The 22,912-nt window shown below is 41.8% G+C and overlaps 1 protein-coding gene and 1 long non-coding RNA gene across 2 annotated transcripts in view; one reads left to right on the forward strand and one right to left on the reverse strand.

Annotated features, from left to right (window-relative positions):
* KALRN (kalirin RhoGEF kinase) overlaps window positions 1-22,912 on the reverse strand; it is a 602,830-nt gene that overhangs the window by 548,107 nt on the left and 31,811 nt on the right. The gene's annotated exons all lie outside the window — the stretch shown is intronic.
* Window positions 6,766-18,144, forward strand: LOC116543015. Its single transcript, XR_004265441.1, has 3 exons — window positions 6,766-7,303; window positions 16,180-16,185; window positions 18,133-18,144. It is a non-coding gene; the product is annotated as an uncharacterized LOC116543015 (long non-coding RNA).

Below are 22,912 nucleotides of genomic sequence, written 5' to 3' on the forward strand. Positions count from 1 at the left end.
AATGAAATAATCATGAATCATAAACTCGAGAGAGGGAAACGTGAGATTGGGGAGGGGAAGATGGAGTCATTCATGACCCAGAGTGAGACTACCCCTCCTCTACTCCCTATGCTCCCTGGGAAGGCAAGACTACTGCTTTGGGAGTTGGAAACTATATGTCCTGGGAGAAGAATCACAAGGAGAATGGGAATGGAATCTCAAGACCAACACTTAACTATTCTCATCAGTAGAGGGAGTGAAGCTTTCAAACAGGGTGAAGGCACTTCTCTGTCCAAGCAAGAATTCCTTCTCTGCTCTAGTGAGGGGTCATCTAGGGTTTGCCACGGGCAGGGAATCACAGGAGACCTCAGCCAGTATCTTGCTAGAGACAGTGGAAATGATGCTGGAGTCAGAAAGACCTGGGTAAGAATCACAGTTGTTCCATCTAAGTGAGTGTGGGCAAGTCACCCAAACTCTCTCAAAAGTAAATAAGTGTCAAACGCCTGGCATAGTGCAGGGCATATAGATGGTGTCAATTAAATGTTAAATACCTCCCACCCCCACCCCAGAGGAGGCCTTTTGGTCACTACTCCATTCTCATTGATACAGTTTGTCTATTAACATATGCTCAGAAGGCCTGTTATATTCTCTGAGAGAGTAGAAAAAATAAGTCCATTTCCCCTCCCACCTGTTAAATATTGATCATGTTTCCTCTGAAGCTGGGTTTGGGGCACCTTGAACTGAATTCCATCCTCAAGATACAGCCTGACAGAGATAGAGACAAGCTCTATAAATGCAGCTCAGGGCCCCTAAAATACCACCTCTATTTGCTTGTCAGTGGCAGTTGAAATTCTACCATTAGAGATTTCTTTCTCTAGCTTAATATATTTCTTTTAAACTACAAAATCTCCTGTGAGGCATAACTTATTGAGTTATTGCCAACCATAAGTACAAGAGTGTGTATTCATTTATCAGATGCCTTGGGGTGCCAGGGTTTTAATGCTTTGGAGAGAAGGAGAGGGGCAATGTGGAGGTAGAATCACTGGCCATATTTGGGTAGGCTACTGAAGTGAGTCAGTGACTGACCAGAGTAGCAAAGGGACCTAGAAAAGCAAGTTTCACAGCTTCATGGGGGATCAGTCCTAATCATCATATAAAAGACGTCACAGAAAAGATAACCCTGCTGGTGGAACTACCATATGACAGTATGGGCCCTTTGGGGTACAATATGAAAGTTAGTGGGGCAGGACCTCTCCAGAAAGCACTGCAAAGCACAACAGAAAAGCCACCTCTACCTCCTGTGGAGGCAATGTCAGAGAGATCAAGGTGTACCAGGAGAGAGGAGGTCTGAAACCGGAAAGCTCTTTCCAATGACACAAAATCACCCCTTGTTGCTCACCTATGCTTTCATTCTGCACTACCCCATCCTGAAACTGTTCTTTCAAAGATGACCATGATCTCCTAATATTCAAGCCCCACGGTTCTATCTCACTCTCCAATCCTTGACTCTAGTGACCTCTCCTTCCTTGCAACCCCTGATACGGGAACCCCAAGGTGTCCTGGTTTTTCTACCATGTATCTGACCACTCTTGCATTCCCTCTCACACTGCCCTAAGGCTCTGACTCTCCCCTCTCTGTACAAAGCCTCCTTGTCCCTAACAAAAGAAAGGTACCACTGCCCAGCAGTTCCCAGCCAAGCAGAAAGGAGTGGTTCAGAAGAGGCTATACTGTGCAGGGCCTAGCACATAGCTAGTACACAATAAACTACAGGTGGAATAAAGAAACTAATGCATTAAAACACTAATCCAAGTGTGACTCAAGAGGATCATGCCATAGGCAGCCACAAAATATGTAGTATTTTGTTCTGTTTCTGTAGAAGCTTCACTTACTTAACGTACAAACCCAAACTTTGACACACAAGCACCCATTCAGCATGTTTTCTCTAGAGAACAACTTAAAGAGAGTGTCGTCAATGTCAGAATCCCTTTGCCTCCTCATTACTCTGGTATTTTGCACAGAAGGAGACATGGTTCTCACAAAAGACCATGTAACAAAAAAATAAAAGAAAGGATCTGGGCCCTATAGATGGAACCTGAGAGAAGAACTCTTCTCTACCACAAAATGACTTTTCTCCCTGAACCAGCTTCCCCAGCCTCCTGATGCAGGTTTTCCCGTATGCTCCCCAGCCCCCGTTCTTATGCCATTTATCTTTGCAATGAGCTCTTTCTGTGGCCTCACATCGGTATTATATGTGCCACGATACACACACGTAAACAATATCAGAGAACATCATCTCGACCTTTGGGCTCCCTCACACTAATAGCCTTCCTTTTCCCCCCAGCAGAAGTGTCATGGAGATGAATACCATGGTTTCCTCCAACAAGCTGGAAGCTCTCTGAGGACCAAACCCATGGTTAGGAGTCACCCCCTCTGTAACTCACCATGCCCCTTCAGTGTCAAGGGGAATACTGCCATACAGGCACCCTAGTTCAATATGAAGGCTGATCAACAAAGAGGACCAAAAGGCCCGGGAACTCCACAGAAAGGAGGAGGAGAATACATAAGGAAAGGTGGAGGGAGAGAAGATGGGAGAGGGGAAGAACTTAAGTGAATCCTCTGTGGCCTCGGTGGCTTTCTTATATCCTGCCTTAGTCACTCTTTTCATCTTTGACCCTGTCACTGATCATTGATATTTGCCCTTTGATCTGTTTCTCCATCTCAGCCCACTGAGTGTGAAGCATTGCTATTTGTCAGATAGTCTAAGCACAAGAACCCATGCAAGAAAGTTGTCAAGGAAACAGAACCTCTTTGGTATAAATACTGGTGGGTGAAACCACTGGTGGAGTAGAACGCAGACAGCCTCCCCTCCCCCTCCTTTAGACAGAGCTGGCTGACTTCAAAGTTGCGGGAGTGGAAAAGAGTAGGTCTCTCCAAAGACCTAAATTGATATCTTATGGCGATCCAGCAGGGAAAGAGGAATTTGCAGTTCTGATTAGCTGCTCAACTCCCACTGAGCCCAGAGGTGGCAGTGAAGGCCAAAAAGAAGGCTACAGGAGGGTGGTGGAAGTGCCATAAATTGTGGGAGATGCCTGAAACCACAGTGCTAGGATGTGGCACCAAGGACAGGCTCTGTGAACCTTGAGATACTAGCCTGCTGGGGACCTAGGGATCCCTGGGAATGTCCACGGCCTTAAGCTCTGACTAGGGCTGTTCTGACCTCCCTTGTTCTCTATACTTCCTCCCAGATCCACATACACTTTACAGAAGATTCTTAGGATCAAGCATCCACATCCCAGTGCTGTTTAGGGAAAACTGTGCCCTTCACCCCTGCCCTCAGAGGACACGATTACATTCAAATGATCATCTCAGCCATCTCCCTGCATCCAACCCACACCCAGAGCACCATTTTTAGCCTTTTCCCTTCTCTAGACCTTGGTAGTACCAGTTCTAAAAGGAGAGAGAGTTTTCCTTCTCTCCCTCCAACCTCCAATATTTCTGGAAAGGGTAAAAATAACATAAAATTTGCGTGGAAGAACTCCTTGGAGAAACTCTTTTGAGAAGTACTCGGTTCCAGTAGCCCTGCTAGTCAGACTTGCATCCTCAGGTTAGTCCCAGCCTCACACTTGGACAGTGTGGTCCCAGATCTCACACTTGAAGAGAGAGAAGGAACAGCAATCCAGGACAAGGTGGCATTTCCCCTTTTCAACCACATCCTTACATCCTCTGCACAAATGCTCCTTGCTCCCATAATGAGCTGTCCCTCATTAGGAGCCCCATCCTATACCTTTGCTTACCCCATTGACACAGCACATCTCACACTCACTCATCCTGCTAGGCCCGGCAGACTCACAGCCTTCCCAGTCACACAGCCAACAGGACTCTTCTCCCCACTCTTACGGACTTGCCACATGCAACATCACTTAACGCTTTACCTCATTCTGCATTTTCTCATTAACCAGTTTTCGGCAGCCCTACAGCATCTAGAAGAGTGTTGTACACATAAGTAAATATTTGTTTTAAGGTTTGATTTTTTTCAACTTCATTGTTCAGCAAAACCAAGTGACTCCAGTATCCAGGTAACCAAGCATGCCCCTCAGAATGAGAATCCAGACTCTCCATGTCCTCTGCTATATGCATCAGCATAGCCTCTTCCTACTCTCCCAAACACACTATTCCTGCTGTGGCCTAAAACATTTTTTCCAGTTGCCCAAACTCTCAAAGCTGCTCTGCCCCATCAACCCCGTCTCCTACTCATCCAGGTCTAGTCAGGGCCTCGTGCTCTTACATCACTCAGCCCTATTTCCATCACCAGTGCCTCTTGAATTTCCTGTAGTACACAAATAAGAAGTAACTTTAAAAAGCAGTATCACCAGCTTTGTAACAAACACTCTGGTACATGCACATCTATCACCATCTTTTCCCAGGTCACACTCTGCACCAGGAATCTGCCTCCTGGATTAGGACTCTAGGATCTCCTGGCTGCCTTGAACCTCTACCCAAAATTTCTGGTCCCCTAACAGCCACTAGGTTTCCTGGCAAGAAGCTGGTATCGTTTCTCCCTGTAAGGAGAGACCCTAAAGACAAACTCTACCCTCCTCCCAGAGGTTAAACAAGCAGGCCCACCTCGCTTTACCACCCAGCCTCCCCAAGAGCCAGCCTACTTGCTACCTGCTAGGCCAGTATTCAAATCCTGGTTCCACTCACTGGGGGACCTTGGCAATTTAGTAAAATTCAGTCAGCATTTACTGAATATGCAAGTGCCCCCTCTCTTTCTAAAGGATTGGGGTTCTCATAGCAAGGTCCCCAGACCAACAACATCAGCATCACCTGGGAACTTGTGAGAAGTGTAAATTCTTGGGCCCACTTTAGACCTGCTGAATCAGAAACGCTGAAGGTAGGGCAAACAACTTGTGTTTTAACAAATCCTCCAAATAATTCTGATGCATGCTCAAGTTTGAGGACCACTGACTTAGGCTCTGGGGATATAAAAAAATGAAAAACCCATAATCTAAACAATCAGTTCTTAGCCCTGGCTGCACTTAAAATAAGCTTGGGAGCTTTTAAAATAATACCAGTCTGGACCCCATCCCAGATCAATTTCATTAGAACTTCTAGGACTGGGGAAGTCATCATATAATGCAATATACTGAGTGCAAAGACTGAACAAGGTACACAGGCAGCTAAGAAGGGATCCTGCAGTAAGGAGATCAAGACAAGCAGCTGCACCATCTGTGCCTCCATTTTCTCATCTGTAGAATGGGGTGTGTAACATTCCCATTGAAGGACTATTGAGAATTACATGAAATAATATATGGCAATGCCTGGTATATAGTAGATGCTCAGTATTTATCAGTTCCCTCCTTTACCTAGACTGGTCCCCTGGCTGAATCGGAGTTGAGCAGCTGAGCCACTATGTTTAGAATGACCCCTATACTTCCCCTCATTAAGGATCCCTCCCCATCAAGAAAAAAACTTCATGACTATTCATTGTTTGGGGCAAGAGTTCTCTTCAGCAGCCATCAGCACAATCCCAGAGTCTTGATTCACTGTCCTTAAAAACAGGCTGGTTCCTTCAGAACCAGATTTTCCCTAAAAGGCCGCTCACAGTGCAGACCCCAGATCTCTAACACCCCCACATGCCTATGTTTTTTAATTTTATTTTTCCATAAGTTATTGGGTACAGGTGGTACTTGGTTACATGTGTAAGTTCTTTAGTGGTGGTTTGTGAGATCCTGGTGCACCCATCACCCAAGCAGTATACACTGCACCACATGTGTTGTCTTTTATCCCTCACCACATTCCCACTCTTCCCCCAAGTCTGCAAAGTCCATTGTATCATTCTTATGCCTTTGCATCCTCATAGCTTAGCTCCCACATATCAGTGAGAATATACAGTGTTTGGTTTTCTATTCCTGAGTTGCTTCACTTAGAATAATAGTCTCCAATCTTATCCAGGTCATTGCAAATGCTGTTAATTCATTCCTTTTTATGTCTGAGTAGTATTCTATAGTGTATATATATATACCACCGTTTCTTTATGCACTCTTCAACTGATGGGCATTTGGGTTGGTTCCACAATTTTGCAATTGTGAATTGTGCTGCTATAAACGTGCATGTACAAGTATCTTTTTCAAATAATGACCTCTTTTCCTTCAGGTAGATACCCAGTAGTAGGATTACTGGATCAAATGGTAGTTCTACTTTTAGTTTTTTAAGGAATCTCCACACTGTTTTCCATACTGGCTGTACTAGTTTACATTCCCACTAGCAGTGTAGAAGTGTCCCCTGATTGCCACATCCACACCAACGTCTACTGTTTTTTGATTTTTTTTTTTTTTAATTATGGCCATTCCCGCAGGAATAAGGTGATATCACATTGTGGTTTTGATGTGCATTTCCCTGATCCCTAGTGATGTTGAGCATTTTTCATATGTTTGGTGGCCATTTGTATATATTCTTTTAAGAATTGTCTATTCATGTCCTTAACCCACTTTTTGATGGGACTGTTTATTTTTTCTTACTGATTTGTCTGAGTTCATTGCAGATTCTGGATATTTGTCAGATGTATAGATTGTGAAGATTTTCTCCCACTCTGCGGGTTGTCTGTTTACTCTGCTGACTGTTCCTTTGGCCATGCAAAAACTCTTTAGTTTAATTAGGTCCCAGCTATTTATCTGTGTTGTTATTGCATTTGCTTTTGTGTTTTTGGTTATAAAACCCTTGCCTAAACCAATGTCTAGAAGGGTTTTTTCAATGTTGTCTTCTAGAATTTTTATAGTTTCGGGTCCTAGGTTTAAGTCCTTAATCCATCTTGAGTTGATTTTTGTATAAGGTGAGAGATGAGGATCCAGTTTTGTTCTCCTACATGTGCTAGCCAATTATCGCAGCACCATTTGTTTACATGGGTCTCCCTTCCCTACTTTATGTTTTTGTTTGCTTTGTCAAAGATCAGTTGGCTGTAAGTATTTGTGTTTATTTCTGGGTTCTCTATTCTGTTCCATTGGTCTATGTGCCCATTTTTACACCAGCACCATGCTGTTTTGGTGACTATGGCCTTATAGCGTAGTTTGAAATCAGGTAATGTGATGCCTCCAGATTTCTTCTTTTTGCTTGGTCTTGCTTTGGCCATGCAGGCTCTTTTAGCTCCAAATGGATTTTAGAATTGCTTTTTCTAACTGTGTGAAGAATGGTATTTTGATGGGGATTGTGTTGAATTTGTAGCTTGCTTTTGGCAGTATGGTCATTTTCACAATATTGATTCTACCCATCCTTGAACATGGGATGTGTTTCCATTTATTTGTGTCATCTACGATTTCTTTCAGCAGTCAAAGAATACCTATTTAAAGCAATTTAATAAAGGCCACTTGAGTTACACTAGGAATATATTGTCCTCTTCCGGCTGCCCTCAAACTCTTTTTGCCTGTGATTCCAGGCAAGCAGACAGGCTCAGGGTGAGATCTCTGGACATCAGGCAGCCTTCCCTAAAGCAGAATCTGTCAGTATTCAATCTTCTTCTCCAGGAACATGTGAATAATAGGGGACTAGGCAATAGCCCCAGATTCCTCGAGCCCCTCCCTCCCCATAAGGCACAGGAGTGAATCTGCAATCACAGGCAGTGCCCTGGGCAGGCCCTCCGCAATGCCACAGATCCTGTCCCTGTGGCCTCCTGAACTGAATGCAGAAATGAGGGCTGTCCTTGTTAGCTGCCTTCAGGGCTCTATCCTTATCCTAGCAGACACTAAACGTGTTTGCACTTCCTGAAAATAGCCTCAACTGGTCATTCTAAAATTAAAAAACAAGCAAACTGTGTCATTACTTTATAGACAAACCTTGTGTTGTTTTTTTTGAGTGGGGGAGAGGAAGATTGTTGTTTTGTTTTTTAAACTAAAATACTGTCACTCAGCTTGCCCAGATTTGATTCCCTCTTCCCCAGATTTTCCCAAACAGAGTTGGGCTGTTTCCAAAAACCAAATTAGCATTCAAAACAGTTCTGAAGTTTTATCACCATTAATGGTATGTTTTTTTTTTAATTTTTAAATTTAAAAAATAAAAAATAACCCCGCACCAACAGATTGATCAGCTGTTCCCAGAATGCAAATCCACAGTGGCAGCATTCCTGGCATGAGCTCCCTCAGGGGCCTTCTGTGAGGAGAGTACCTCTCATTTGGAAGTGGTCAGCGACGCCATCAGTCATGCTATCACCTACTAGGTGTCTCAGAAATCAAATTCCCACACCAAATAAGAGAGTGGGAAAGGGGACAGAGAGGAAGACAGATTTGACTTCAGAGAAAAGACCATAAATGTCCCAGCAGCAGGAACTAGAACAACTCCCAAAGACACAGGGGCTTCCAGGGGACAATTTGTGTCTTCAGAGGCCAAGGTCTGGCCTAGTCCCCTGCCTCTGACCCACAAAACTCTCATGGAAGAACTTGGAATGTGAGACAGAAGCAAAAATCCCTGCCAAAGCAGTCATGGAAGAGCAGGAAAAATGAAGGTGCCACAAAGCTTTTCCCCAATTCACTGAGTTACAAGGACTTGGTTCCTTCCCAGACACAACAAAGTCACTTTCTCCTGGCCTCATTGTCCTCCTCTTCCTTCCCCAAATTCTGACATGTGTAAAAGAAGACCTCTTCCCAGGCTGGCCAGAGGAGAGTAAGGTATTCTTCCTGGCTTTGCATGTTCATTCAGCCTTAAAAAGCTTAGGCCAACAAAGAAGTCCAGGTTTATGTGTTGTGTGGTGCTGTGGTGCTCACTTCCCAGTGCTGAAGGCTCCCTCTTACTAGGTTTCTCCTCCTCCCATCAGTGTTCTTACCAGCTCAGGTGCCAGGCTGTGGGCTCTGGAAGTGATGATTGAGCTTCCCTCACAACCCTTAGGAAAACGTGACCCCAAACTAAGCATTACCAATGCACAGCTTTGCTCATCAAGGCATATCAGGCTGTCAGGCATGTCAGACAATATCCTTAAGATTCTTGCCACTGAAACTTCTTGTGAATTTTAGCTTATTTTTCCTGCTTCCAACTTGCTCTGGAAAGAACTGGGGTCTGTGACTCAGGAGTCCTATGCTCTAGTCTCACAGCCCCGGTTGCCAGCTGTGTTTACTTATGGGTCAGTTCTTCAAGGAAATGTATGAACTGGACTGTTGGATTCCAACAGGGTAGAGGAGGCTGGAGGGACACGAAAGTGGTTGTGTAATTCAGGCAGCACTCAGTTATCGGCACTAATGATGGAAAGAGACACTGGGTCATCAAAATGATGAATAATCAATAATCCAGAACAACGGATATTATTTGCTAGGAGACAACATGATTTTTGGCAGCTGAGTTGTTTTCTTAAAGATCTACTTACAGAAAACAGCCACATGAAAAAAAGACCTTTCCAGATTTAAAACTGACCATACAATACACATGCAGAAAAAAAGTGAGAACTGGCTGTGTGGGGAAGACATGGAAGAAGTTAGAGCTGCTCCATCAAAAACGATGAGTTTGTGCCCTTTGTAGGGACATGGATGAACCTGGAAACCATCATTCTCAACAAACTGACACAAATGCAGAAGATCAAATACCACATGTTCTCACTCATAGGCGGGTGTTGAACAATGAGAACACATGGACACAGGGAGGGGAGCACTACACAATGGGGTCTGTTGGGGGGAAATAGGGGAGGGTCAGTGGGGGGTGGGGCGTTGGGGAGAGATAGCATGGGGAGAAATGCCAGATATAGGTGATGGGGAGGAAGGCAGCAAATCACACTGCCACATGTGTACCTATGCAACAATCTTGTATGTTCTTCACATGTGCCCCAAAACCTAAAATGTAATAAAATAAAATAAAAAGAAGTTAGAGCTGCTAAGTGAGATGCTAGTTAAATAAATATATAAATAAATAAATAAAATTTTTAAATTAAATTAAAAAAAAAAAAAGAAGAGCTCAGAGGGACCTATGACATCATTTCCCCCATTTTACAGATAAGGAACTAAGGTCCAGGGAAGTGAAGAGATTGCCTACTATCACATAATCATCTGGTGGAGAAGCCAGAACTGGACCTGGGTTATCTTAACAGGGTGGTGTTCACTTGACCACAGTAGTACAAGGGCTTCACCTGAAAAAGAACCATCAACCTAAGCATGTGATGCTGACCTCCTGGCAGTGGCTGCTTCTGTAATCACATAATCTCCCAACACACAAGTTACCTCATGTGTTCCTGCACCCTGATGTCACAGCTGCCACTGAACAGCCCTGGGCCAAGTACCAAGATGATTCATAAATCACTGCCCAATTATTTAAAACCACAGCATAGTCTTTGTCAACAATACCTTATGTGATTCAAATCAGCAGCTGTTATCAATTTCATCAAGTTCAAGTACAATCTTACTTCTTAGTATCTGGGTGGCCCTTTTGATTTTTTTCAAAAATTCCTTGATAGCTTATACCTTATTTTATGTTCACCAAACCCATGGGTCAAAGGTAGAGGAGTGATTGGGATGTCTAGCTCATATATTTCCTTGAAGAACTAACCCATAAGTAAACATAGCTGGCAACCGGGGCTATGAGACCATAGCAGAGGACTCTTGAGTCACAGACCCCAGTTCTCTCCAGAGCAAGTTGGAAGCAGGAAAAATAAGCTAAAATTCACAAGAAGTTTCAGGGGCTAGAACCTTAAGGATATTGTTTGTTAACCTTCAGACATATAGAAGACACTGGGGTTTGTGGCAAATTACTCAGCAACACACTTCAATAACATTTCCTTTTTGCTTTTTCTTTGCTTTTTCATTAAAACATAACTTGCACAAAGTATACACATCCTAAGGGAACAGCTGGGTGAATTTCTGCATATGTTATACACTAATGTAATCACAAAACCAAGATTTAGAACATTTATAGCTACCTAGAAGGCTCCCTCATGCCCCCTTCCAGTCAAGAATAGCTATTATTTAGGGACATAATGTATGTATTTCATACATTAGGTTTGTTTGGTCATGTAAATGGGAGAATACGATAGTATTCTCTTAGGTTTTGCTTCTTTTCTCAATCTTCCAAGATTCTTCTATGCTATTAGTGTGTCAATAGTGTGCTCTTTATCTTTTCTGTATAACATTCTGTGGCATTGATATACAATGGATTTATCCATTCTACTGTTGTTGGAAACAACATTTTGGTTGCTTCCAGGTTGGGACTGTTATGAATAAAGCTGATATGAGCTCTTGTACGTTTTTGGTTTTGAGATGGAGTTCAAATCTATTGGATATATCCAGGCATAGAATTATGGGTTCATAGAGTATATATAATAGATATCATGGAAATTCTTTCTAAAGTGCTTATATAAACATACACTACCACCAGCAAAGTAGGTTCCAGGAGCTCCATAGTCTCACCAAAACTTGATATTATTGGTAAATATTCCTTTTAAAAGTATCACTGGGAAACATAGTACCCCACATATATATCCAGATAACTGACATTAGTCTTTAAGCGTTTTTTTTAATCTAACAATTATAATTCTTGAAGATAGTAAATCACCTAATCATTGCAGACTACAATGAGATGTCCAGAGAGCTCTGAATATATATTTAACATATTCAGAGAAATATTAAATATCTAGGGATTTCACTGTCTCCTCCTTCATGGATACTTCATGTTGATCACTAAGGTATCAGCAGCCCAGAGTACCTCCCTCTGATCTCTGTCCTGGATAATATTAAAGATGGTCCAATGGGAAACTTTAATTCACACACTATCATAAGCCAATAAGCTCTAGTCAAATGGGCTTTCCACTAGAAAAGCTATTTCTATGTCTTGAATGGTAAAAGTTGTCCCCAAAATAGGTAAGTGAGTTGTTACTCATTTCATTTGTTTTTATGTGGCTTGGCAAATGTTAATCAGTTATCAAACAACACACATTTATAAAGCACATATTCTGTTACTGAGCTAGACATTCTGAAGTGCCTTGGGTGGGGGGGGGGGGTAGGGCTCCAGGTCCCATCACATGGAATGCTGTCATCTGCCTTCTTTTTCTCACTTTACCCATCCAACCCCTTTCACAGATGAAATGAGGCTAAAACAAACATCAATGATAACCTTGGCTTTAGAGAGGAAAGCAAGTCCTAAAAGAGGTTTCCTGGGGAATGAAAACAGAAGAGGGGAGAACAGCTCTGCCCATAGGGCCATGGTGATAAAGTAAATGGATGATTGAAGGTGAAGTGATTATTACAACCTCTGCTCTTCTTTACAGCAGAGGACCAAGCTCTACCCTATCCTTTATCTAACGTTCACTCATCACAACCTTCCTTCCTTGCTACTACATGTTGGTGTCATTGTCCAGGTGACTGAAGTAGAGCATCACATCTCATACCTAACCACCAAGTATAGTGCCTAAGACAAGACATATTCCCTGACCTTACAGAACATACCAACCTTAAGGAATATATCTCTAGTTAGGTGGGTAAAGTGAGAAGGGGCTCTGTTCTACATGCAGGGTACAATCTAGAGTAGGAGTCACTGTGGACAGGTGACTTGAGTTAATCCTTAAAGCAGACAGGACTTAAGGCAGAGCAGTGAAGCAGACTTGGAGAGTGCTCTGCCCGCTAGCAGAGCAGAAGACAAGAGTAAGAAGAAACATGGGACCCTTGGGATCTGTGAATAGACAGCACAAGCCTGTCTAAGTGGCTTTCCATGCTATGATGCTGGGGCACCATTCTGCTAATGTTCCTGAATATGGCTGACCTCCCTCAAACAAAAGCTGCCTGAGCACAATGACTGTGACTTTTAGGAATTTTCTAAGGAACACTCAAACATGAGCATGCCGGATATGGCTGTACACAGTTTTGCTCGTAAACCTCTATGCCCTCAATTTCACAATTCATAGTTTCTGCTTGGCTCTCTAGACGTCAAATGCAAAGGTCTGAGAACAACTCCATGGTTTTCTGAGTTGGAAAGCTGCTTCTATCCCGGTACAGAGGTATAACCAAAGCCAACAGCACAGCTAACCTAGGGGACAGGCAACAGGCACAAAACATTTAGAACAATGAGGTAACTCTAGACCACAGAACTCTTCAGGACCAGTTGTAAAGGACAGAGTGAGCATCTGAGAAGGAGGCAAGTCAGAACACCTCAGCACCATAACAGAACCACCCACATGAAGTTCTTGGATTACAGTGCTCCCCTGCAGAAAGCTCACTTCTCCAAACAGCTTTTGGGGCCTAAATCAAGGTTTTTCAGGGCTTTGTAGTCTTATTCCATCATGAAGGACCTTCACTTTTTGTTACTTGGTTTAAATTTTCATTCTGTTTTCCTGCTTCCCTGTATTGTCAACTCAGAGGGAACACTTGCTCTCTGGATGGGGCAGAAGTATAACTACCACTTTTGAATTGCCAACAAGTAAAATGGCATTGAGCTGAGACTTCCATTCTTAGCCCAAAAGTTTATTTCCCCTCAAGCTTCTATGTTTGCTATCTAAATAGTCTCTATGGGAAACCCATCTTTTTCAGGTCCAGCTATCTCTTAATATATAAAAAGTGGCAATTGGAGAGAGGGGTGAGGAATGGCCACCACATTGGTTGAAAGAATCTATGTCTCAACATCCCAGTCTTCTGGCTTTCTTTGTTCATAAACTGATCTTATTCCACTGATAAACATGACTATAGTAATAATGGATTAACTTGAGAAAAGTTAGTGTGACATGTCAGCAAGTGCTTCTTGAGGGTGGGGAGTTGGCCTTAGTCATTGCTAGCACCTACCTAGATACACCTGCCACACATGAAAGTACTTAATAAATATTGAGGGAATACATGAATGAAGAAAGGCAGTAACTGAGTAACTTAAAACATACTGTACACAGCAAGGACATAAATTCTTAAGAGACACAAAATAATGAAGAGGTTTAGCTTCTAAAACTGTGGAATAAGCATAATAAAGTAAATGAAGCATAAGAGAAAGAAAAAAAATAAGGAGACATGGATCAACCAAAAAGTGTAACACACTGCCAAAAAGACTGTGTGATAGTAACAACTGCTGTCCTCAATTAGCTAAAGGACTTCAAGTAGAAATGAAATTGTATAACTTTGCATTACTCTAGAGGGTTGAACTAAGATCAACACACCTAGATTAGACAAAGTCAGATTTCAATTACATAAAATAATTTACTAACAACTAGATCTGCCCAACAATAAAATTAGCTGTCTCATGGAGTCATAAGCACTTTGTCACTGAAGACATGAATCACTATCACTCAGAGATCATCTAGAGGCAATTTCTCCCTCAAGTGGAAAGTTAGACTAAATGGACTCAAAGATGTCTTTCATAACTAAGTTTCTACTAATCTAGAACTCTTTGGTCAAAAGTGGGTAATATCAAGCAAAGCGGTCTTCCTGACAGAGGGAAGTTTGAGGTCAGATTGAGAAGGAGGTAACAAAGCATGGTAAATTAGTGTTTAGAAACATAAGTACATATTGGAGTGTAAGGTGTGGAAACCTCACTAAGGGGAGGAGGATTAGAAAAAAAACCACTCTGTATAACTTGTCTCGGGGACACTTTAAGGTCCAAAGATATTATTCTATTATTATTCTATTTAGAGCAAATTGGAGCATTCCTAAACTAGTAGATAATCCTAACTTAAATCAGATTGAAATGGGAAAATCTTATCAGATATTTAACCAGTTGAAGCAATATGGAGAGGCCATAGAGTTGCAAATTAAAGGAAGCCAATAACAAAGCAAGTTTAGTCTACAAATCTGCAACCAATATGAAACTTGTGAAGGGTGATCTCTGAGCTGCCTCGCCACAAAAGAACCCATCCTGTCATTCTTGGGCTCCTGTCATTATCAAACCAGGGGTCATTATTTTATGAATCCCATATTGTAGTTGAGCCAGACAGACAACAGCACCTTCTTTCATTCCACTTGGATAATGGCCAAATACAAGTCATTTTACTACAACTTAAAGAGTACTGTGCCCATCTGTTCACAATCGATGGGAATAATTGAGGGGTAGAATGTGCCAGGCACTCTTGGACAATCCTACAGAAGTGGGCTAGGGGCTTTCTTGGCCATTTGCCATGTGACAATGATTCCCTCATCTGTGAACATATGGAGTAGATGAAACTCACTTGGAGAGCATGATACAGCAGAGTTTGGACCATTCCATTTCCACAAGAAACTGTATATGAGTTATAGCAAGGAAATAGCCTTTACATCTTGTGTTACATCATGAGAAATTCTTCCAAGCTTACGACTGTGTAATTTCTCTTAAGAGAATCTGGCCTTGTGCCCCAAATCAGAAAGAAGTTGCAATTGGTTGTCATCCCTGTCCATCATGTTGGATTTAAAACATGGAGGCAAATCACCCCAAAGGAGAAGGGTAGCCAGAGGATGTCCTGAGACCACGTACAAACCTCCATTTTCCACCTCTCAAGGTGCAGCAGTGATGGGGAGCAGGAAGGAGCCTCAAATATTTGCTCAGACTTTGCAAAAATTTCAGTGACTGAAGGAAAGAAATCTCACCAACAGTAGTTGAGAAAACAGTTGAGGTAACACTGTTGTACAGGTATTTCCTAACATAATTTTGAGGAAAAAAATAAAGAAATTCTACTGAAAAATCCTTCTGATTGATATACATCTTTCCAAGTTTGGAAATTTTCATTCACGAATAATTTTTTTTAATAGAAAGAAAAAAAAACAGAATCCTTAATTTGAGGACTGGCGAAAGCAAGGAACTCTCTCCCAATTAGTCAGACATTCACAAACCGTGATTCTCTTCTATTCAACATTTCTGTATATCAAGGCAAACCATGAAGGCAAAAGAGACGTTGCTAAAAGGCAACCTAGAGTCAGAAGGAAATGTTAGTAGATAAGCTGTCGAGATTTGGGGGTACAAGCTGGTAGAGTCATCTCCTTTTCCTCCAAACCTTCCTCAGAGTCGGAAGGCAAACCAAGATGCAACCTCTAATTCACCGGACCACTCCTGCTCAAAGCAGAAACACCTAATCAGGACAGCCCACTTCTAATTAAGCAGAGCAGCTGATGGCCTAACTCTGAGTCATCCAGGCTCTGGACAATTCCCCTTTACTCCTAAGTATTTCCCTGCTGCTCACAGGGGAATCAAAGACAAGGCATAAAGGAAATTCACCCCAAGTCATTTTGCTTTTTGTGGGCAGTTGTGTTGAAACAATTTCTAGGAAAGGAGGATTATGCTATAAGTTAAAATGAGGTGTTTGTGTTTCCTCTGGACTTCCCCCAGACTCCCTCAAACGTCCAGGAATAAGGAAAAGTGGGCCTGCACTGCCAGACACAGCACCACAGCCCCGCGCCCACCACATCATAGCTTCCTCTCGTCTGCATGACAGCTCAAGGTCACTAGCTCCTGGAGGCTTGATCTTTCACTACACTGCCTCTGATCCTGGTCTACCTCCTCCCTTCAAACTGTCTTGTATCATGATATCAGTACTTTGAGTCATTTCATGTGTAGTTGTCGGTTCTCATGATTAGAAACTGACAACATGAGAGAACAGAGTAGGAAACTTGAAATCCAAGGTCCTAGATTCAAGGCTTGCTGCTAGGAAGTCATGGGCAAATCTCTTCACCTTTCTGAGATTCAGTTTCCTCATCTGTAAAAGTGTTATGGTAATCCTTGCTTTATTCTTGCTTTACCTATTCAGAAAGCTACTGTGGATTTCAAATGAGATAACCCATGTGAAACCTATTTCTGTTGCTGGTACAGAGGCCACATCTCTTCCTTATACTTCAGGTTCTGAACTAGGGTTGTGCCCCCTCTGCAGGCTCAGCAAGATCTGGTTTAAGTGTCACTGAATGCCTTGTCCCTACAATGTTAAACACCAATCCTCTCCCAAGCATTATCATATATAGGTATACCTCAGAGATACTGAGGGTTTGTTCCAGACCACTACATTAAAGTGAGTCACATGAATTTTTTGTTTGCCAAGGGCATATAAAGTTATGTTCACATTATGTTGTAGTCTATTAAGTGTATAATAGCATGTCTAAAAAACAATGTATAAATTTCAATTAAAATATTTTATTGCTAAAAAATACTAACAGTCATCTGAATCCTCAGCAATTCATAATCTTTTTGCTGGTGGAGGGTCTTGCCTCAATATGGATGGCTGCTAGAAATCAGGATAGTGGTTGCTGAAGGTGGGGGTGCCTGTGGCAATTTATTAAAATAAGACAACAATGATGTTTACCACATTGACTCTTCCTTCCATTAAAGATTTCTCTATGGCATGTGATGCAGTATGATCGCATTTTTCTCACAGTAGAAATTCTTTCAAAACCAGCTGCTGCTTTATCAACCAAGTTTACAGAAATCTTTTGTCATTTCAACAATGTTCATAGCATCTTCACCAGAAGTCAATTCCATCTCAAGAAACCACTTTGCTCATCATAAGAAGCAGCTCCTCATCCATTCAATTTTCATCATGAGATTGCAACAATTCAGTGACATCTTCAAGTTCCACTTTTAATTCTAGTTTTCTTGCTATTTCTACCACATCTGTGGTTACTTCTGCCACTGAAACCTTGAACCCTTTAAAGTCATCCATGGGGGATGGAATCAACTTCTTCCAAACTCCCATTAATGCTGGTATTTTGACCTCCTCCCACAAATCACAAATGTTCTTAAGGCATCTACAATGATGAATCCTTTTCAGATTTTCAATTTACTTTGCCTAGATCTATCAGAGGAATCATTGTCTATTGCTGCAATAGCCTTATGAAATGTATTTCTTAAATAGTAAGACTTGAAAGTCAAAATCAGTCCTTGATCCATAAACTACAGAATGGATATTGCATTAGCAGGCATGAAAGCAACATTTATCTCTTTGTACGTCTCTATCAGAGCTCTTGGGTGACCAGGTATATCGTCAATGAGCAGTAATATTTTGAAAAGGATCTCTTTTTCTGAGCAGTAGGTCTCAACAGTGGGCTTAAAATATTCAGTACGCCATACTATAAACAGATGTACTATCATCCAGGCTTTGTTGGATTCAGAATTTGGGGGAATGGTAAATGAGCATTGGGTTCATAAAGTCACAAGCTACAATAGCATCTAACAAGGGAGTCAAGCTGTCCTTTCAGGACAGACACTGATTTCGCTTCTTCCAACAGAAGGCTATTTCATCTACATTGAAAATCTGTTGTTTAGTGTAGTCTTCTACATCAATTATCCTCTAGATAACTTGCTGCAGGTTGTACATCAGCACTTGCTGCTTCATCTTGCATTTTTACGTTATGAAGACTGCTTCTTTCTATGAACCAAACTCTCATGAACCGAACTCTGCTAGCTTCAAACTTTTCTTCTGCAGCTTCTACCCCTGTCTCAGCTTTCACAGAATTGAAAAGGTTAGCACCTTGCTGTGGATTAGGCTTTGGTTTAAAGGAATGTTGTTGCTGACTTGATCTTCTAACCAGGTCACTAAAACTTTGTATCAGCAACAAAGTTGTTTCCCTTTGTTATCATGTGTGTGTTCATTAAAATAGCAATTTTAATTTCTTTCAAGAATTTTTCCTTTGCATTCACAACTTGGCTAACAGTTTGACACAAGAGCCCTAGCTTTCAGCCTATCTTGGCTTTTAAAATGCCTTCCTCACTAAGCTTCATCATTTCTAGCTTTGATTTATAGTGAGGGATATGTGATTCTTCCTTTCACTTGAACACTTAGAGGCCACTGTAGGATTATTAATTGGCCTAATTTCAGTATTATTGTGTCTCATGGAATAGAGAGGCCTGAAAGGAGATGGAGAGACAAGACAATAGCTGGTCGGTGGAGCAGTTAGAACACACACAATTATTAAGCTTGCAGTTTTATATGGGCATGGTTTGTGGTGCCCCCAAACAATCACAATAGTAACATCAAAGAGCACTGATCACAGGTCATCATAATAGATATAATAATAATGAAAAGTTTGTAATAGTGTGAAAATTACCAAAATGTGACACAGAGACATAAAGTGAGCACATGCTGTAGGATAAATGGTATTGATAGACTTGCTCAATGCAGGGTTGCCAAAAAACTTCAATTTGCAAAACATGCAATATCTGTTAAGTGAAATAAAGTAAAGTACAATAAAGTGAAGGATACCTGTATACTCAGAAGTCAAGCTTCCATGCATATCATTATAAAAATCCCCACCAAGAAGGCTCCGGCAGCCTGGCCTTCTGCACCCCCACATATGAGACAGGAGAGCAGATCAGGACCTCAGAGTCTGCTGAAGGACACAATCACAGCAGCAGAGTGGTACTGAGCCTCCACCAGCACTGCAGGCTATACTGGTACATCTAGCTCCACTGCCCAGAAAGCAAGTATCTTCCATGACAGCCAGGAATTTTTTCTCTTTCTCTTTAGTACCATCACCTGCAGAACTTCCATCACAACCACTGCAGCCAAACTCCCTGGCACTACTCATCTCACCATTTGGCAAGTTAAAAGCCCAGAATTATCTCACTGCGACTTGTTTGTAGAGTCATAACTAAAAACTCTGATTGCCCAACAGAAAGCACCTGGGAGACCAAAGGGATAAGAATGCTATGTGACAACTGAAGCCACTAATTGCCCACCTTCCCTGCAGCAATGTGCTGACAGTATTCTGTCTTTTTTTCTGAGTGTCTGTTAACAGGTCTGCCTGTGATTAGGAGAAGCACTTATACTGAGTCACCCTGCATCTTCAACAGCTGACACCTATAAGCAGTTCCTTTGTTTACAACAAAGCAAATTCAGTAATTAATGGCCTTATGGAGAATTCCAATCCACAGCCTCTTTCAACAGGGTTCCAAAAGCATCCCCAAACTGTAAAATTGCTTCTTCAAGTAGAAATAAATCACCACTTCTTGTATTTTATCATACAACCAGGTGCCATGGGCCCCAGAGTCAATCCTTCCCTAATGGTCTGATAAAGGAGATAAGAAATAGCTGAGTACTCATAAGCGACTCGTGCAATATTTTACAAATATGAGAAATAAATAACACAGTTCTGTGAACATGGCAATGATATCCCTTGAAAAACTTAAAATGCCCTCTCCCAATTTCTATCATATTTTAAATATCTAACTCAAACTTGGCTTCTTCCATGAGGTAGGTTTTCTCTGATTACCCTAGCCTAGAAAAATTTATTCATTCAACATTTCTTTATTGAACATCTATTGTTTACCAGACATTGTGCTAGATTCTGGAGATAGAAAATATAAACATTCAAAACCTCTATCTGGTGGTTACATTCTCTAGTCTACTAATAGAAGTACTGTTTATACTCCTGCATCTTTCACAGATAACATTTCCTGGAATTCATACTACTCTTCACTTTACAAAATAATTATTAACATGTCTTTTTAAGCAGCCTAGGACAAAAGCATTTCTGACTTTTTTTTGAGATGGAGTCTCAACTCTGCTGCCCAGGCTGTGGCGTGATCTCAGCTCACTGCAACCTCTGCCTCCCGGGTTCAAGTGATTCCCATGGCCTCCCAAGTAGCTGGGACTGCAGGGTGCACCACCATACCCGGCTAATTTTTTACTTTTGTTTTTGTTTTTGTTTTTAAGTAGTGATGGGGTTTTACCATGTTGGCCAGGCTGATCTTGACCTCCTGACCTCAAGTGATCCACCCACCTCGGCATCCCAAAGTGCGGATAACAGGCACATTTCTGATTTCTTTTATATTCTGCTAAGAGAAGGTGCTGCATAAACATACATTGAATGAATAGTTAGCTAATTATGTGAATATGTATTATATATCTATATATTTAATACATAATACATATTAAGTATATATAATAATAGCTATATTAACTACATGTTATAGATTTAATTTCCCTATCTGGATTGTAAGTTTCTTCAAAGGCAGGGATTCTTCTGTTCACATTTCTGTATCTTCTAGAGCATCAGCACAGTTCTAGGCACATAGCTCATTCTCAGTACATAATTAGTTAAATTCAGTAATTCTGCTAGAAATGGGATTTCTTATTCTACATTTATACCATTAATCACACTCTAGATTTAGGAAATGGGAAGTCTTAGGCAAAGGAAAATAATACGATCAGTCCTAAGTGACAGTCCCCTCAACATGCTGGCTAAGCTTTCTCTCTGACCAAAGTACTGTGTTTCTGAGAGAAGAATAAAGTCATATTTCATCTGTGAGGATTTACCTAAACCACCTGTGAACTGCAAGAAGCAAAGAAGAATGGAATTAGAACAGCAAGCCTGACTTTGGACAGCAAGACCGCCCATGGAAACATCCATCATGTGGCCCACACTGGATCTTCCTGCCAAAGGACCATGAACCCAGGATTCAAAGCCCCCTGCCCTGTCGGGGGAATGGCTACAGCCCAAACAAGTCCAGGAAAGCCCAGGTATCCTCATCACCCCATGTACCCACACTGCTATGTTTGGTTTCAGCCTCTTGAAATCCATCTCCTAAAATAGCCAGCTTTGCTCTGTTAAACCACAACTAAGAAAGTCAACTGGGGCTGACCTCTGTGGGGAGACAGGCCAATATCCTCTACTACCCTAGGTAAGATCAGGTGGATTGATGTTGTTCTCTCAATCCCCAAGGTGCGAGCACATCATTAGCATTGGTAAAGCATACCCAACCAGCAGCCCAGGAATGGCATAAGGACATCCATGTGTTACCCCCAAAGGCATTAACCTGAATCACAACATTCTAAGTTCTAGACACCTCAAAAGCTACCTCGGGGTTTGCCACCTGATAATTCAGAGGACTTACCCTGAAGCCCATCCTCCCTACTCTTCAAATTAGAAAGTACCCCAGGACCTCCAAAATCAACATTAAATGACCAAAAATTAGATATCCTTTTCTATTCCAGACACAATGCTAGACCATGCTTCAATCCTACCAGATCTGAACGATCTGATCCCTGCTCATGTTCGGACAGCCTGGAAGTAGTCCTGCCTCCTCCCCCATCCTTGCAATCTGAGACAGATCCTGAGGAAGCTGCTCTTGGAAGCCAGCAATGGCATTTAGTCATGCAAAGCAGTGAGCTGACTTCATTTTCCTCAATAAATATTTCATTGAGATTCAGAGAAATAACAGAAACCTTATTCATGAGATTTATGTTTGTCTTAATGATTCACAGCATAATTTGTTCCAATTAAATATTTATTTTAATATCTTCTTGGGTCTGAAAACTTCTGTCCCTTCATCAGTGAGTCTTTGTACCATCAGTCCCCTCATAGATGTGAAGACATTAGGAACAGTTTCATTCTTCTCTAAAGTCTGAGTTTTTCCTTTCCAGCTCCCTCTTAATGAGGAGCCTGCACCACATCTGTGCCACAGTTGCACTGTCTCTGACACATCCCCCAGGGTCCTGTCAGTCAGCTTCCACTTCCTGCTGCCTCTCGCCTTGCAGGTCTCAACCCTATACACATTCTTAAAAGGCTTACCTGCTCAACTTCCTCTCCTACCTCTCCCAGCCACAGACCCAGAGACACCCTCTTTAAAACAAGGCGGGGGTTGAGGGGAGAAAGACAGCTGGGCTCTCATTACAGTATGATGAAAAGGAGACCGGAATGGGAACAAAGAGCTTAGAGTTCAAGTTCCAATGTCACTAGTCCATGGACATACAGTCTTAAGACAGTCACTTATCTGGCCACGTCCTACTTGTAAAATAAGGATACATATACTGTTAAAAGACTCAAGTGAGATAGATGGTGGACATGCTTTATAAACTGTAAAGAATGACAAGTACCTCCCAGAGTTGTGACAATTAAATGAGAAGATGGATTTCCAGTGTTAGAACAAATCTGGCATAGAATAAACGTTCAAGTAAAACATCGTTATAAAAATATGAGAAATGAAATATGTTTACTTTTTTTAGAGTGCAAGGACTATTTAAGCCTCACTGCCTGGCATTAACATGTGGCCTAAGGGAACACGTCCCATTACTCGCATAGAGAGACGCACAGAAGTCTTGGGA

This window comes from Sapajus apella, unplaced genomic scaffold (assembly GCF_009761245.1).
Source record: "Sapajus apella isolate SASKATOON/1434 unplaced genomic scaffold, GSC_monkey_1.0 scaffold178, whole genome shotgun sequence".
NCBI classification, from domain to species: Eukaryota; Metazoa; Chordata; class Mammalia; order Primates; family Cebidae; genus Sapajus; species Sapajus apella.